This window comes from Leiobunum rupestre, chromosome 4 (assembly GCF_980474605.1).
Source record: "Leiobunum rupestre chromosome 4, qqLeiRupe1.1.hap1, whole genome shotgun sequence".
Taxonomy (NCBI): Eukaryota; Metazoa; Arthropoda; class Arachnida; order Opiliones; family Sclerosomatidae; genus Leiobunum; species Leiobunum rupestre.
Genome location: NC_143387.1, coordinates 44,032,590 through 44,049,959, shown reverse-complemented (window position 1 = coordinate 44,049,959; position 17,370 = coordinate 44,032,590). Strand labels below are relative to the sequence as shown.

The 17,370-nt window shown below is 36.0% G+C and overlaps 3 long non-coding RNA genes across 4 annotated transcripts; 1 reads left to right on the top strand and 2 right to left on the bottom strand.

Moving 5' to 3' along the window:
* Positions 1–8,118: 8,118 nt before the first annotated feature.
* Positions 8,119–9,205, top strand: LOC149947932 (uncharacterized). 2 transcript variants are annotated; one of them, XR_016480494.1, is made up of 4 exons: positions 8,119–8,431; positions 8,560–8,704; positions 8,767–8,905; positions 9,008–9,205. It is a non-coding gene; the product is annotated as an uncharacterized LOC149947932 (long non-coding RNA). The 2 variants fall into 2 exon arrangements; XR_016480493.1 differs by having other exon boundaries at positions 8,767–8,916.
* A 271-nt stretch (positions 9,206–9,476) lies between these two features.
* LOC149947931 (uncharacterized) lies at positions 9,477–11,551 on the bottom strand. The gene is made up of 3 exons (XR_016480422.1): positions 10,023–11,551; positions 9,814–9,943; positions 9,477–9,752 (listed from the first exon to the last, which is right to left on the bottom strand). It is a non-coding gene; the product is annotated as an uncharacterized LOC149947931 (long non-coding RNA).
* A 3,777-nt stretch (positions 11,552–15,328) lies between these two features.
* Positions 15,329–16,424, bottom strand: LOC149947930 (uncharacterized). Its single transcript, XR_016480481.1, has 3 exons — positions 16,340–16,424; positions 16,193–16,244; positions 15,329–15,964 (listed from the first exon to the last, which is right to left on the bottom strand). It is a non-coding gene; the product is annotated as an uncharacterized LOC149947930 (long non-coding RNA).
* Between the last annotated feature and the right edge of the window lie 946 nt (positions 16,425–17,370).

Below are 17,370 nucleotides of genomic sequence, written 5' to 3'. Positions count from 1 at the left end.
GCGTGGCCGTTACACATATCTCGCCCTGATTAATCAAATGGACGAGAGGACTGAACTATCCCACACGTTACAATCGAATAAAAAAAAATCGAGGCAGCCAAATGGTAATCGATTGTAATACGCCCGAGAATACGACGAGCTAATACCGAGGCTAATACGCTTGGTAATTCGAATACGATTCAACTATAGCCACGTTCACACGTACGCGATACGTCTAAAAAGGTTTCGAAGCTCTTCAAATCGTTTTCGACCATAAGTGTGAACCTAGTTAAATCAGAGGGATTTTATAATATTATAATATTATAAATCATCTCTGGTTAAATCGCCTAAAACGGTTTCCAATCACTAAAAAACCGTTTTCAGCCCTAAAAGCAATGTCCCGAGCCCTCAGCCAACGAGCCGTCGGTATAGATGACTGTAGCGTTCTTTCCATGAGGTTGTAGAGCCGCGAGGAAAAGATGTCGCAGCATATCCGAACTGTTGTCGTCCTTAGCGGTAGTGAGCCAAGTCGAGAGAATCGTCGCGGCGGGCTGTTGCCAGGACGGCGAATCCTTGAAAGACAAATGGCGATGGGAGGTATTGAAGAGCCAGCTCAGGTTGTTAGCCTGTGCCAAACGCTAAGCCCTGAGGAGGAATGGTAAACGTCCCAACGGGAAGCAATGTTCCAAAGTCTCGATAGGAGACAATCCTTCCCTCAAAAAGGAGGTCTAGTAAGCAGTGTGTCAGAATTTATAGCCCGGTGTACCTAGTAACAGAGACCATACCACCGGAGGTCTATCATCATAGTGTCCTACGCCAGCGTCCACCGAGCCCGGACAGGTGACAAACCCAGCATGGGTAGTAGTACCCTACTACTGATGGTCGCACCTTTGACGCAAGCCACTCAACCCAGCAGAAGGTGCAGCAATGGGTGGACCATTTCCCACTTCGCATACAGCTGCCGTGGGATTAAGAGTGGATACTGTAGCAACAGAAGTTGAAGAGCGTCCGGAATCTGTTTGATCATAGATAGAACCATGTATTTGCATTTCAGCGGCTGGAAGTTTAGGCCCCATCTTACGCCATAGGACGAAACATTGTCCAGGGCGACCTACATGGTCGTATTTAGACGCTCAAAGTTCCTAACGCATATCCAGGCGGTGATATCATCTGTATGTTCACCTTGGTCGACTGCCCTGGGACATAGCAAGGGAATCCCATCCAGCATGATTCTGAAGAGGAGGGGACTTACCGAGCTGCCCTGAAGGACGCCCTGCTTAACCGTAAAAGGTCCCGATATCTCTCCGTTGACTCGCACTTGGGAGGTACGATCTGTTAAAAAGCTTTCCACCCAGCTGAGAAGGTTGCCCTCGAGGGCGCAACGTTGGAGCTTCACAAAGTTCATTTCCGATAGCGTTGGATATCTTTGTAATATCCACCATTCTCACGCGAGCCCGAGTTCCTCTTCTGATAAAAACATTTGATTTTATCTGAGAGGAGAAAGTGAGAAATAAAACCAGAACGTCGGTATCATCGGAAATGCATATTAAAGTTGAATAATTTTTGGAAGCGTGTTGAGCGTGTAAAAGAAGGCGTGTATCAGCTTCCTCGTGACTACATCCCAGTTCCTCGATCTCTTTTATATCGTGTTTTGTTATTTTAAGGCATTTGTCTAAGCATTTGACGTACATAACTACGTCTCCGAGCAATTCTCTTCGATTTTGATCTTTCCAGCTTTCCGTTAAAAATTTTATTAAATGGTTTTTGGTTCCAGATCCTCTCTACGCGTTCTTAATAGAACGCTCTCTATAGATGTCGAATACTACGTCTATCCGTTTGCTGTTTTTAGCAACGTGAAGAATCTGTTTGAAAATTTAGTTGGACAGCTCTGAGCTCTTCGAACGTATGGTTCAACCCTTGAAGTTTCTGGATAAGGGCCATTGCATCAATTAGTGAAGCATTCATTGAAGGTATTACTTCAGCTGGAGCTACTTTGTCTTCTAGATACTTCCCCAGAGCAGATTTAAGGGTCTTTTTGCGAGTGCCACCCGGATTTGCTAGAGTCCAGGGCAAAGGGCCTAACGGATGACTAAAAACTTCTTGCATATTAAGTTTTCGGTTATCAGCTATTAAAACCATATTTGCGAAAAGTCTATGGTCAGATTTAAAAACAATGTCTTTATTTTTTACTTCCCCAGAGCAGCTTTGTTGGTCTTTTTGCGAGTGCCACCCGGATTTGCTAGAGTCCAGGGCAAAGGGCCTAACGGATGACTAAAAACTTCTTGCATATTAAGTTTTCGGTTATCAGCTATTAAAACCATATTTGCGAAAAGTCTATGGTCAGATTTAAGAACAATGTCTTTATTTTTTCCCTTAAAATGGTGTCGTGAAATCCGGTTCTGGTTTTCAATCGATTTTCCAAAAATAATTGGTAAGCTTCTTCGCCTTTTCTCCCAGCGGAAATAAGGTCTTTAGGAACCTCACTCGTTGCTGCTGCAGCAGTAGAAAGATTTACGATGTCGCATGCAACGCCGTCAAAAGGATTGGTCAAGTTACTCTCTAGAAACTCGATGATAGAAGAAACGTCTTCTTCGTCCCTTTTTATTCGACTTTTCCCCAAATATGGGTGAGATATTCCTGGTTCGTGTAGAGAGATTTGTTCTCTCAACTGTCTCAACGCATCTGCTCTGAATTCGGCAGTGAGGTAATAACGGGAAACGGTTCCAGGTTTGAGACTAAAACCTCGAGTTCCACCAGCAGTTTGAGTATCTTTATTTACTGACTCTTCAGTAGCCTAAGTCGCTTGATGACTTAGGCCTAAGGTGGTGCATTGGGTATTAGCCTAGCTGATTATTATTATTATTATTATTATTATTATTATTATTATTATTATAGCGATTCGGGCAAACGGGTTGTTTGGCCTAAGCTGAACTGAAAATCCGCCGTCGTAAAAATGTTCAAACAATTCCGGAAACGTTTTATTGAGCTGAGTCATTTGGCAGTAATAAACAGGTAAATATCGAGAATAGTTAGGTTTATCCATGGCAAATATCCATGGAATGATTTCTCGGATCGCGGATAGATGCAGATACCAATTACTTTCTCTGTCAGCCCGAAGGAGTCGTAGTAAAATTGCAACCATATCTACGTAGGTCATCCAGAATTTTGCCAGAGTGCCTCTCTCGTTTCGCAAGATACTAATAAATTCAATGAATTTATTAATAATTAATTCGCAGGACTCGTTTACTACTATAGACTCGTAGGTATTTGGAGATGGGTCCATCTGAAGTTCTTGGAATACATTCGTGGCTTCTTGCATTTTATCGGGTTGCTGACCTTCGTTTTCAAACCACACAACGAAAGCTTAATTTCCAAGCTAGTCTCATTAACGCTTCAAAGGTAAGTTTATGAAAACGTACGGATCTGTTGTAATGTTTGCCTTCCAGTAACTTAGTAATGGAACCTTCAGCTATAACTCCAGATTCCACAGCCAGATCACGTGGTCCGGCGTCACCGAACATTTTGCCAATCACAGACATAAAATTGCATATTGTATGAAAGTTTCCCATCATCAAAGTTACATCTTTAAACATTTCTTCGTTTATCCAAACTATTTCCGCCACTTTCGCATATAGCGCTTGGTCGCAGACCACGGCTATGCTATTCAGATTTTAAGTAGATTTAATACGAAGACAGTAGCGCAAATTTCTTGGGGATAGTTAAATTTCTGGCTATTTTAATTTGGCTTTTTAACGAATTCAGGTCAAATTGAAACCGATTATAAGTGTTACAATGGGTTACGATATCGTTTTCGTTAAGAAAGTTTTCCGAGTTAGGGTCAGACGCCATTATACCTTTGAAAAAGCCAGAGTTTTCCAATAGTCGAATTTTCATTTCTGAAAGAAATTTATCAACTAATTCGAAATAGGTGGACCTCAACTGGTCAATCAGGGTTTTTGCTTCCGTTTCCCTGCTACCCGTTGTACTCGTTACCACACTATGTTTTAATCTCTTGTTAGGGATTATTTTACGTTTCCGTAAAGCTATCGGTTCGCTGTTACGATTTTAGTAGCTTCTACCCAAATCAAAACGTTCCGAGTTCCTACATTCTTCTAAGGTCTTAACGGTAGCTTGGCAAATGGCAACGGCTTCCGTTAAAATTACTTTCGAACTTTGCAAGTATTCCGACAGGGAATTCGTTACGCCTAATACTTCGTCTAGTGCGACAATTAATATTAAGTTGTTAAAGTAATGTAATTGGGATATATACCCACGACACTCAGCAGCTTCCTCTGGTTTTCCGTTTTCAATTAGATTCTCTAACGTTAAAACTACGGAATCGAGTCTATTTCTAAAATAACTAACACCTTTTTTTTTACTCCACCACCGAGTGTGGCAGCTTTGTGGCATTTTAAGTATCTCATAGCCCAGATCTTTTTGGGAGTTTTCAAATATTCACTTCTAATAACCGAATTGCTTTGAAAATTGTATATGGCCTGAACCAAATTACCGAGTAGTTCCCTAACTGCCAATATTTTGGAGCAACAGTCAACTAAAACTAAATTTAAGCGGTGCGCGTAGCAATGCACGTACGGACAATGTCCGCATACTGCCTCTTCTACTTTCACCCTCACTCCTTTTACGTGTCCGCTCATTACACTTGCCCCGTCATATGTCTGTCCAACGCAATTCTCCAGTTTTAAACCACCCTCTGTCAAAAGATTTATAATTGCCAAGCTGATATTCTCAGAATCGAACTTATGTAAATCAGTGAAACCTAGAAATCTTTCTACGACACCTATTTCTATTCTAGTATATCGAATACAAACGCTTAGCTGCTCCACCCCTGCATTGTCTCGGGTTTCATCGGCAATTACAGAGTAAAACCCACCGGATTCGATGACCTCTTCGACAATCATTTTCCTTACTAAATTTGCACAAATGTTAATTATTTCATTTTGTACAGTGCTGTGAATATATTTTGCATTATTGGGCATACTCTCGACTTTGGCTTTCAAATCAGGACATTTTCTTTTCAGAAGTTCTAAAATTTCAATAAAATTTCCTCTGTTTCCAATTTTATCGGCAGATGTATTCCCCTGAAGTGCTAAATCTTGTTGAGAACATAAAGTTATGACTTCCACGTGTGCAGATAATACCTCTCTATTTCTAATTACGTCAAGTCTATGGTGGCCATTAACCTGACACGCTATTGATCCACGAGATTTTAATTCAGTGTAGTCTAAATACATTCTATAGGCTAGTTGGTGGGAAAATTTATTCGAAGTGAAATGTTCTTCGAATTTTTTCGCCATATTTTTCCAATCCGAAAATCCGTTCACAAATCCAGTATTTCTACTGCCTAGAAAATGACGGCAACAAAAGCAGTAAACTGCATTTTTTGCAACTGAATACTCAAGCATTCGATATTTGTCGTACCAAGAAGAAATGAAACCACGATTTTTACCACCCATTAAAGTTTTAGGAAAAGGACTGAGTTTAGGCTGAACTGGAAGGCAATCTTTATCTAAACTAATATCCAATTCGTGTAAGCGCACTTCTGTTAAATTAGTTAAATCTTGCACATCGGCAGATATAGTAGGGTTTCTAATAATTTCGGCTTCATTACTTAGTGCAATGTCTAAAGCAGAACTGACGTTTGGAAGAACCTCAGAAATATTACCACCTTCGAATTCTAAACCTTCTTTATTTCCCAAGCTTTCCCCGGGACTATCATTATGACTCTTGCCTGACGATTTCAAAAAACGTTCCATTGCGCCTTTCTGACTACTAACAACACTATCTTCTCTCTTGCGCTTCTGGCGTTTTTGGGCCCCAGATAAAAACTTTCGGGTGGTCATATTTTAAAACTTAATTTAAAACCTATTCTAAACGAAGCTTGTAATAGCTTAGTAGTCTCGAAAAGACTGTTTGGATAAAGCAGAGCTATAGTATATGTAAATATAATAGCTAATTAGGTTTCAAAAAGGCAGTGGGAAAATCAGCTATAAATAGCAAATTAGCCTTGAAAAAGGCTGTTTGGAAAATTAAGCTACAAATAGCTTATTAGCCTTGAAAAAGGCTATTTGGAAAATTAAGCTACAATAGCTTATTAGCCTTGAAAAAGGCTGTTTGGAAAATTAAGCTACAATAGCTTATTAGCCTTGAAAAGGCTGTTTGGAAAATTAACCTACAAATAGCTTATTAGCCTTGAAAAGGGCTGTTTGGAAAATTAAGCTACAAATAGCTTATTAGCCTTGAAAAAGGCTGTTTGGAAAATTAAGCTACAATAGCTTATTAGCCTTGAAAAAGGCTGTTTGGAAAATTAAGCTACAATAGCTTATTAGCCTTGAAAAGGCTGTTTGGAAAATTAAGCTACAAATAGCTTATTAGCCTTGAAAAAGGCTGTTTGGAAAATTAAGCTACAATAGCTTATTAGCCTTGAAAAAGGCTGTTAAAAAATCAACTATTAAATCTAGTTAAATTATGGCCCAAAGAGACTCGAAATTGAGAACTATCTTGCTCAGGAGACGAAAACGAAATGACGATTGACGAAACGCGAGGCCCTAATCACTGACGGACCCCGTTCGATGGTCACTGAAATCACGTGACTTCGCAAAAGAAGGAATAAGGGGAAACCCAAATTCCTCAATATTTTAAAGAATAACCCCTTCCTATCAAAGCAATAGGCTTGGGCTTTACCTCTGCTGGGACGAGAAAGAGAGAAATCCAGTTTTGGCAATCCCCCCCTCCGGTCCTCTTCACTGACGTCGTCAAATTCCAAGAAACTCAATGTCTTTGTTTTGTGTATTGTAGCTTCTCACTGACACCGAGGCAAAAAGACAGGTGTCCCTGCACTTTGCGGCCTAGCATGACGTATTTCCCCCTCCCGGCGTCACCATCTCTTATCAGTCAATTCAAAAGAAAAAGTTTTTTCAAGGGGAAAATCTATAATCACGGACAGCGTTGCCAACCGTACTTTAATTATAGTACATTTCGATAAAATTAACTTTCGATTTTCTTCGTTTCCAATCTGTTATATTACTCTCAGTAGGCTAAAAATGGAAATATCAAATCTTATTTTACAAACTAGTAACTAAAAATATTGAGGGTTATAATAGGCACCGTTTCAAAAATTTAGAGGCCCCCAAAGTAGGCCTACACTTTTTCGACGTAGGCACGTGCTTACTTGTGCCTATTGCTGGCGGGGAGCTGTCGCCCCGCTGCCGGCGTTTTGAAAACACGGGCTGGCCGGGGGGCTTCCTAAGTTCCTATCCTTCTAACATATAGGATGCTTCATTAATTATACAGGAAAAAAGAGGCATTGTTTAAAAATCAATAAAATCAAAAAGTGTCAACCCTGATAGCTTGGCAGTCTGGTTAACCTAGTACTTAACATTTTAAATAAATTTAAAAAAAAATACATTTTATTTTCATTTAACTTAACAAATCTTTCTGGCAAATAACATGTAAATATTAAGGAAGATGTGAAAATTTAAAGATTGCCATTTGGTGTCCAAGAATGGTAGCACCATAAACTTGATCAGAAATGTGAACTGAAGTTATCCAATAGGTTTTAATTTTTAAGAGGCAATTATCCTAATGCACAGTTTGTGGTAACCTTTCTCTAACTAATGTTAAATGGTTCTTACACGTAAGTTTTCTCCATACCCATGCATTTGAGATGCTGATATTTTCAGTTGCATACCTTTTCCCTCTGGTGGATTTCATTGAAAGAAGGAGGACCCATAGGGACTATTATATGTCTATCCAAGAACTTCAGTCCATTTACTTTTTCTTGTGAAATGATACAATTATATGTTGAAACCTTTATGGCCCCAATAAACTTATTAAAAAAATTCTTATAAGAAAACAACATTTAAAGCAAAGCCGTTGAAGGTTCGATATACTAGACGACACCAATTTATAATTTTGGGCGTTATAGACTTTTAGCGAAAGTGGATAAGACTTGTTATTTAGAAATTGACCTCTAATGACGTTGCTCCTGTCAACTGTGCATCAATATATTTGGTTCAAATCAAAAGTTCAGTTTTTCTTCTTCTCTCCATCTAGTTGTAATCTCAGGAAAACCAAGGACAGTAGATACAGGGACGAGAAAGTGTATTCGCCACCGAAAACTACAGCTGCGCCACCTAGTCACACTGCCTAGAACTATATTTGGGTGATACGGGTAATGGCGTTATGCGAAAATGCGCGTTTTATAACATCAATTAAAACATTTTACTAACGATATTAGCATATTTTTTAAAGCGTGTTCGAATGTTTTGTATTAACAAAGGTGTATTTACGACATTTATTTATTAATTTTGAACTGTCAATAGGTATTGAATTAGTAAATATAAGTATAAATATTCGAGTTTAATAACACTATGAGTAGGCCTTGGAGAATTCATACACGGGTCCTCACGGGATCAGTTTCAAAGTTTTAAAGGTATGTAGGAAATTTATTATTATCTTCACATTAGATCAAGCCCAGATTGTTCTAATTTCATAGACTAGTATCTTCAGCATTTTGTATAATGTATAATGTATTTTAAATAATTTTATTTGGTATATTAGTGAATCGCTCCATGCTTGAAATTTTTAAGTATATTGGAGAGTAGTCTTGATCCATAGAATAAGGTGCGAGGATGCTTAAAACAAAATTTGAAGTTGGTGATGGAAAACACAGCATTGAAAGTGTCCATTGTTCATGCAATAGTGGGTAAATATATTTTTTATTAAAACCCAATTCTTTAATGTAACCTGTTTTACTTATTTTTCTAGAAATTCAGGCTTTTGCAAACATGCAGTAAATTGCTGGTCTATTTTATATATAAAGATACTGAGAGCTATCCCAACTTTCTGACTTTAGAAGTGGGGTAAAATGAAGGAAAAGAACTAACTGTGCCTTCGGTATTGTACGGTAATAAAATGGTTAGAGTTGCGAGGGTTAAATTTGCCTAGCTCAAAAAGGTTTATGTACTCTTATTTGGTCACTTAGTTAGTCTCAAAAATTTATTTCTAGCTTTTAGAGGGGATGAAATATTTGTGGAGAGTCCATTTGTAGCGAAGATAATATTAATTGAAGAGGAAGTGGCACAAAATAACTAAGTTGGAAAGGAAGGAATCTACTGGCTAACGACTGTAGAGACTACTATGGAAAAATTCAGCTAGGCCTTTTCATTTTTTGTCTATTCTCTCAAGGGCTATTTTTAATTGATATTAAGAGAGACTGACAATATTTGAAGAAAAACGTTGTCCAAATATATAATTTTTATTTTAGTTTTAGTTAAAGAAAAGTTATAATTAAATTTACACGTTCCTATTTTAAATTTTGACCAATTAGTATTTGTAGATAACAAATGAACTGAACTATTTATGTTATGAATTTTCTACTCAAAGCCATGTTAACTAAAAAGGCAAAAACAAATGTATTATAGAATGAATTCAAAGTTAAATGCAATTAAATTCATTGAAGAAACCACTTAATTAGAAATTACAATAGAAGTGAATAAAATGTTAAGATATGCAAATAAGTATTAAAAATAAAACCATTTGAATTTACAGTATTATTTTTAATCATATTGGGATCTGCGGCAATAGCTCGAAATGTTATTAATCAACTCGAAAACTCATACCGAACCATCAGGGTGGCAAAGATAGGAAAATTGGGGTCCAATACAAAATAGAAAAATTTGCCCTTTTAACGCATAATTTTGTGGGCCTCAATGTAATATTTTCCAGCGATAATGACAATCGAACGGCTTGACCTAAAATTAATTTAATTCATTAGCATTTCCTTATTTTGCAGTATATAATAAAACAGATCACCTTTAAAACGATTCACAAAACGTAGGGTCCTCTCTTTTCATTTATTTACAGTGGATTTGTAATAAGTCTACATGGTAAATTATTGCTTGGAATGGCACTGCATTTCATGCGTCTCTTGAATTATCTTCATCTAAATGACAGTTATTATGATATATATTTAATAATATTAACTTTAAAATCAGTAATAACAAGTAAAATTTGTGTCTCACCATTTCTTTCTAAAAAGTCTTTATCTTTAAAATGGGCGCTGCAAATTTGTGCCCACTAACTAGGCATCTTCCCTGATTTTATATTAGTTAACCACACATTAAAAAGATTTTTGCATTTCGGAAAATTGTGAAACGATAACTCCAACGTTCTTTTCTCACCATTTACTCGAATTGTAATATTTTTAAAGGCAGTATTACTACAAAAAGGCAATTTATGCCACCTCTGCGCCTACAATCCGCCATATTAATCGTTTGTTTTGATCAACAAAGTACGCAGACAAACCAAGCTGCAGGGGTAGCGACAGTGGCGCCGCCTATACCCGTTTCGCTAGCGAATTGGCGGCCTCTGTTGGACCTAAACGCAAGGAGAGTTAGTTGTAAACAAAAAAATGGCGGTCACCTAATTTTAGCGGTTCTTGACGAGGCCTAAGTGTTCAAAACAAATGAGCATTTTTTATTTACGCTCGTAGTTTTATTTTTAATTTAACATCAAAATGGTAAAAACTAACTACAATAATACTGTCCATGGTGAACCACGTCTTAACAATGGCCGCGGTTTGTTTACATCTAACTCCCCGTGAATATGAAGACGTTTAAAATCGAATTTTTTTTCCCTGCTTTCTCGTCCCTGTATCTACTGTCCTTGGGAAAACCTCCCATTGGGGACGCTTAACCTTGGCTGTGCAAAGTGCTCCCTCAACAGGGTGGGAAATAAGGATTGTTTTTAAAGTGGACAGGTGACCAGTGACCCCCCCTGGCCTAGAATAAATAAACTGGACCACGACCAGAGCACGTCGTCTGCTACATTAGAATAGTGTTTTAACTTTTAACCGTTTTTAATAGCTTGAATTGAATTCCAATTTCTAATGTACTAACATGCCGCAGCCGTCGTTACACAGACCTTCAAATCCAAAGACTAATAATATAACATTTGGACCTACCAATTTCAAAATCTTCACCTCGAATTAATTAAGTAGTCCAGTGGGCCACTAACCCCCCTCCGATTTAATTAATAAACTGGTCCGGGCAATTTTTAAACTGGTCATTTGCCCACTGCCACCGCCTTATTTCCCACGCTGTCCCTCAATGCTTCATTGAATGCTGTTTCCTTATTGTGTTATGACTATTTTTAATAGAGACCTTTCTCTGATGTTAATTATTCTTGTTTTATTTCATAAGCACTGTTATTCATCAGTTTCCCATACAATAAAATTAGATGTTTTTGGGCATTAGGATAACTTTGGGTTAATGTTTTCTATTTTGTTCTTTCAAATTTTAGTTTCTTAATTGAGATCACCACGTGGATACTTTTAGCTTGTTCTGGGATTTTGGAGTAGGGTAAGAAGAGTAACCCTATGAGGTCATTTGACTCCGATTCTGTGGTGGCGAATAGTTTGAATCTTTTCCCATAATGGCTGCCAGACGATTTTATCAGTTTACTCTCTTTACAAATTACAACTCCTTTTTAGGAGGAGTAAAAAGTGTAGCCCCAATAATCTAAACTTGACAAATATTTAACGGTTGTAGAGTAATTCTCTCCACCATACTTTAATTTAGCATAAAATGTGTACTTCCTTTGTTCCAGAACAAGCTAATACTTTAATTTAGCGTAAAATGTGTATTTCCTTTGTTCCATAGCAAGCGAAAAGTATCCACCTATTAATGACACATGTGATGAAATTAATAAAACAGCTGCTAGAAAACAAACTCTAAGTTTTAAAAGATCTCAAATTTACGATACTTGTATTATCAATAGGCACCAAGTGGGTTGAAATATATCAGTAAATTATATTCCGTTATGTATAAAGATGGAATGCTTGCGGCTTAGTAGTCTTAAAAATTAATTCAAGTTTGAGATGTAGGAGTTCATTTCCATGGTACACGGTACCATAGAATTAGATTGATATAATCTAAATTTGAAATCTTATTGCATGTTAACAAACTAGTAAATCAACAGTTACATGTTACGTTATAGATTTAATGATGATAGATATTCCACCAATGGGAGGACGTTAAGCAAAAGTTAATTACAGCAACCTCATCTGGTTTTATTTTTTTTAGGCGGATACGATAGAGTTTGTCACGTAGATAGCGTGGGTATTTTTTATTTTTGGCGCAAATGATTATTTAATTTTTTATTTTAATTTAAAAATGTAATTCTCACGTTTTTTGTTGTTATTATTTTGTCGTGTGATAGACCTTGTCACGTAGATAGCGCGGTTATTTTTTATTTTGTCCGCAAATGATTATTTTTTTTTTAATTAAAAAAATTTAACATTTTATGTTATTTTCACGTTTTTTGTTGTTATTATTTTGTCGTGTGATAGACCTTGTCACGTAGATAGCGCGGTTATTTTTCATTTTGTCCGCAAATGATTATTTTTTTTTAATTAAAAAAATTTAACATTTTATGTTATTTTCACGTTTTTCGTTGTTATTATTTTGTCGTGTGATAGACCTTGTCACGTAGATAGCTTGGGTATTTTTTATTTTGTCCGCAAATGGTTATTTTATTTATTTATTAATTGAATTAATTGAACTTCTTTGGTATTTTAAAATTTTGTTTTGGTTATTATTTTAGTCGTGTGTTCGCCGACACCAGGCTGTTTTAAAAAATTGCTAAAGAACAGTTTTTAGTGATAGTATAAGTATTGGCGCCTGACGGCGCCGCACGTTCACTACGCTCTCGTGCTGGGGGCGCGCGTCGCCGCCCCCAGCCCCTTACTAAAAAAAGCGATGGGCCTTCTATAAAGCAACCTAGAGGACAGTACCTAGGCATACCCTTCCAAGTATTGTCGGGCGTGTGAAAAATTTGCCGTATATCGCACGGCCAAGGGCAAAGTGGGGTACGCGACTGGAATAATTATAGTAATTGTTGGATTAAACTGAACTCAAATATTTAAAAAAGCCTTTAATATGCCAAAAAAATGAACAAATCGTGAAAAGGCCAAAAAAGGGGAAAATAATAAAATAAAAAAATATAATAAGCGGTTGCGGCCAAAAAAAGGCAGCACAGTTAGAAATGTCACGTTGAGATTATGCGAATCAACAACGCAAATAACAACCTGTGTTGCCATTGTTTGAAGAGTGAAAATCCCACAGTCGGGTTACCAAATTTTCAGCCAAACCCCCAAAACGTTTTTAGCCACGCCCCCTCCCAAATCTCAGCGAAAAACATATAAAATATTTTCTACTTTCCTATGCTAGCGCGAAATAAAAAATTATATTAAAAAAAATATTATAAAATACAAAAATCTTAAGGCGATATAAAATACACAAATAGGTAAAATTGATATTTTTTTCGGAAATAGTGCTTTTTCTCAAATAATTTAAAGCAAAATTTTTAAGGTAAAAAATCCCACAAAATCAATGATTTTCACTTAAAAATCCCTTTACCCCACAAAGCCCAATAAATCGCCAAAAATCCCTTTACCCCACAAAGCCCAATAAATCGCCAAAAATCCTTTTACCCCACAAAGCCCAATAAATCGCCAAAAATCCCTTTACCCCACAAAGCCCAATAAATCGCCAAAAATCCCATAATCTGGGAATTATCCCACACATTGGCAACACTGATAACAACAAGAACGTAGCGCAATATCACGTGGAAATTATTCGTAGTGAACAACACGGCTACCGAAACTGCAAGTGTCGGCGAACACACGACGAAAATAATAACAAAAATCGTGGAAAGGCCCAAATAAGGAAAAATAATAAAATTAAATAAGCGGTTGCGGCAGCACCGCTAGATAATTCTCAAAATTTAGAAAACTTGTAATTTATGTAACCGGAATACCACGTGGAAAGTATTTTTTTACAAACTACCGGAATACCACGTGGAAACTATTAGGGCTGAAAAACAAAAATAACAAAAAACCTGAAAAAACAACAAAATTTAAAAAAATTTAAATTAAAATAAAAAATTAAATAACCATTTGCGCCAATAAAAAATACCCACGCTATCTACGTGACTCTATCGTCTCCGCCTGATATAATTATAAAACAAGATGAGGTTGCTGTAGCACGGCCCCCTGCACGCGCTCACGCTGCTCGCGACGATAGCGGCCCCGGCAAAGAATTTCCTCCCCATGTATTTTCGCGACAGCGATTTTCCGTCGCTTGGAACGCTGGTGTAACAACCGGAATCTATCAAAGAGGCGGGAAGTTTAACATACGTTTCAATGGCGATGAATTTGCATTAGTTAAGTTTTTTTCCAACTGTTTTATTGAATTTGGAGAAGTTTGTAACAAACAATTAGTAATTACACTTTTTAAGTATGTAAGTTTTCATTTCAAAATTTTTTTTTAATAAATATCTCAATATTTTGAGTGGTAACATTTTATTGCTAAGCCTAACCATAAATGGTTTAAGTTTTGTATTGGCAATGAGTTTTCAAGTTATTAAAAACTGTATTTTGTAGTTATTTAAGACTATAATTATGATAACTGCTCATAATTGTTGTCATATTCACCAATCTTTGTTCTTTATAATTTGCATAAGATAAAACACTAATACTTTGCTCAAATGCTATTACCCTGGCTGCGTTACATCCTGTTTTTTTAATAAGTGAAAATTACCGGGAGGGGCAGGTCACTTCCATTTTGGGTGCGTCTTAATCATAATAAAATTATTAAATCAAGGTAATCGTGATTAAATCATGGTAATTAAAATTAAAAAAATTGTTGAAGTTTTCAACAGCAACACGGAGCAGAGCGCAGATACCGAAATAAATCCAGTGACATCAGCTACAAGTAATGAACGGTTTATTTTCGACTTGGTTAAAATATATATGTACATTACAATTAATGAAACGATGGTAGTACAACAGAAAACTGACTAGTAAGAACAGACTAGGACTGTTGAATGACTTTAACAAAAATTAATCAAAATTAGAAAATCTAATCACGCTTTAAATGAGATTTAATCATTCTAATCAGGATCTAATCTTTTTAATCAGGATTTAATAATTTTAATCAGATTTAAACATTTTAATTAGATTTAAACATTTTAATCAGATTTAAACATTTTAATTAGATTTAAACATTTTAATTAGATTTAAACATTTTAATCACAATTTAAACTTAATCATGATTTAAACATTTTAATCACGATTTAAACTTAATCATGATTTAAACATTTTAATCACGATTTAATCAATATAATCGGTCGAATCGAGATTTTATCGAGCGCGGTAAATACGAAATAATAATTCTAATCATTTAGTAAATTATTCTAATAAGCTCGATAAAATCACGCACAATTATAATCATTCCAATCAGCAATATAATCATTCTGATTCTCGTTCTAATTTCTAATCGCGATTTAATCATACTAATCACGATTTAATCATTTCAATCATTTATATCAGATTTAATCATTTAGTCATGATTAAATCAGATTTAAAAATTATATTAATTAATTAAACATGATTTAATCAACATAATCGTGATTAAATTTAATTTAATCAAAATAATCACGATTTAATCTTTTGAGAGATGTGTCGTTAATCAAGGAAGTGACCTGCCCCTCCAATTTACCCATATAAAAAATACCAGCATTGTTCTGTTCCATTGTGTTCATCTACTTTTAAGAAGGCCAAAGTGTCATTTCATCAGTTACCCGCTGATGAAAATTTATACAAACTGTGGATTAAGAGCATCTCTAGGAATTATTTTGTAGTCAACGAAGCATACACTTCACATGGAAGATTGGTTTGTGGTTTGCATTTTAAGGAACTTCAGTTAATGATAGTCTGTTGTGAGGCTAATGCGTAATCGTAGGATTTGGAACCAGATGTACGTCACTACCTATTACTTAATTGGTGGCATTACATGTGAGCCAATATACGATAAGGTCTCAAATTCGAATATAACTACCATCAGAAACGAAAAGAATGTTTATCCACATCATCCAGCATATTTCAACATCATCCCGCATATTCCTACATGATGAATTTTACTTAAAAAAAGCTGATTACTTTAATGTGAGCGTGGGACTACTAAGTTATCGAGATTCTTAGTCAGGAATGGATTAAAGGTAATTAACCAAAACCAATTTTAACTTAAATTATGGTTAAAAAAAAATGGGAATCTCTACATTTAGGCCTAACCCATATTGTGATTTGTGAACTGTGAGTGAGAGTAGTGAGTCTGTGATTTAGAATGCTTACATGTCTCATACATATATTTTCAGCAATCTTCAACATTGTCTGACTTTGTTAACTGTAAAAATAATATTCTAGTTTTATAATCTGCATTACATTTACTACCTATTTACTTAAATTGAAGTTAACTTTGTAAATATTAAAACAACTTACTATCAAAGAACTCTAAGAATAAAATCGAAAAACAACAGCTGATAAGCGGACACATGACTAGTTCTTTTGTTTACATCTTTAACGTCGACAGCGTCTTCTTTGTCTGGTTTTCTCGGCGCGTATTTTGATTTAAAAAATATCCAAACGTATTTTACTTATTTATTAATAAGTAATTTAAAGATTACGGAAAGAAATTATAATCCTAAAATTACACAATTAGTAATAATTAATGAAACTCGAAAAATTGGAACGTTTTCGCCATATACTCCAGCCATTTCTTAGTTGTTACGTCAGCGCCAAAGGTCGATGTAGGAAAAAAGTTAACTAATTTCACTTTCGCAATTTTCAGTCGATCGCCGGGGCCGCTATCGTCGCGAGCAGCGTGAGCGCGTGCAGGGGGCCGTGGCTGTAGTTAACTTCACCCACGGCCAACTTAGATATACTCGCGTACTCGCACATAGAGGCCAGCTAGCTTTATTTAGCGCCCATGTTAACTAGCGTATAAAAAATTTACGATTTACCTCGCTTATCGCCGCTTGGAGCGCTAGTAAGAGGGAATGCCTCTCCAATGCTATTCTATGGGGAAATATTTTTTAAAGTGGCTTACCTTTTAAATAACGTTTTGTAATTTTCGCGTTGTTTTCCGAAGCTGAATTTTAAGTATAATTAAAAGTGATTTTCAAAGATTATTTTAAAACCAATTTCATAATTTTAGGCCGGTTTGTTCACTCACAATCTTTTTCTAAAATCGGTACAAATTTTAAGGCGGAGAAATTCACCAGAAGAGAGTTAAGCCTAATATCTGTATTTTAGCGCGAATAATGATGCGATATTTGAAAAACCAAAGGGACTTATTAAAACAAATTTAAACAAGTTTAAATTAACAACTTCAACACTTACAGAAGTTTTTTTTAATTCCAGTTCGGAATAGCCTTGGATTCATAATAATATGTTATTATTAATCCAAGATTTCTGCAAGTTGACGACATTCATGGATTTTTTGACTCCCCTTAGAAGGCTTAACTCTCTTC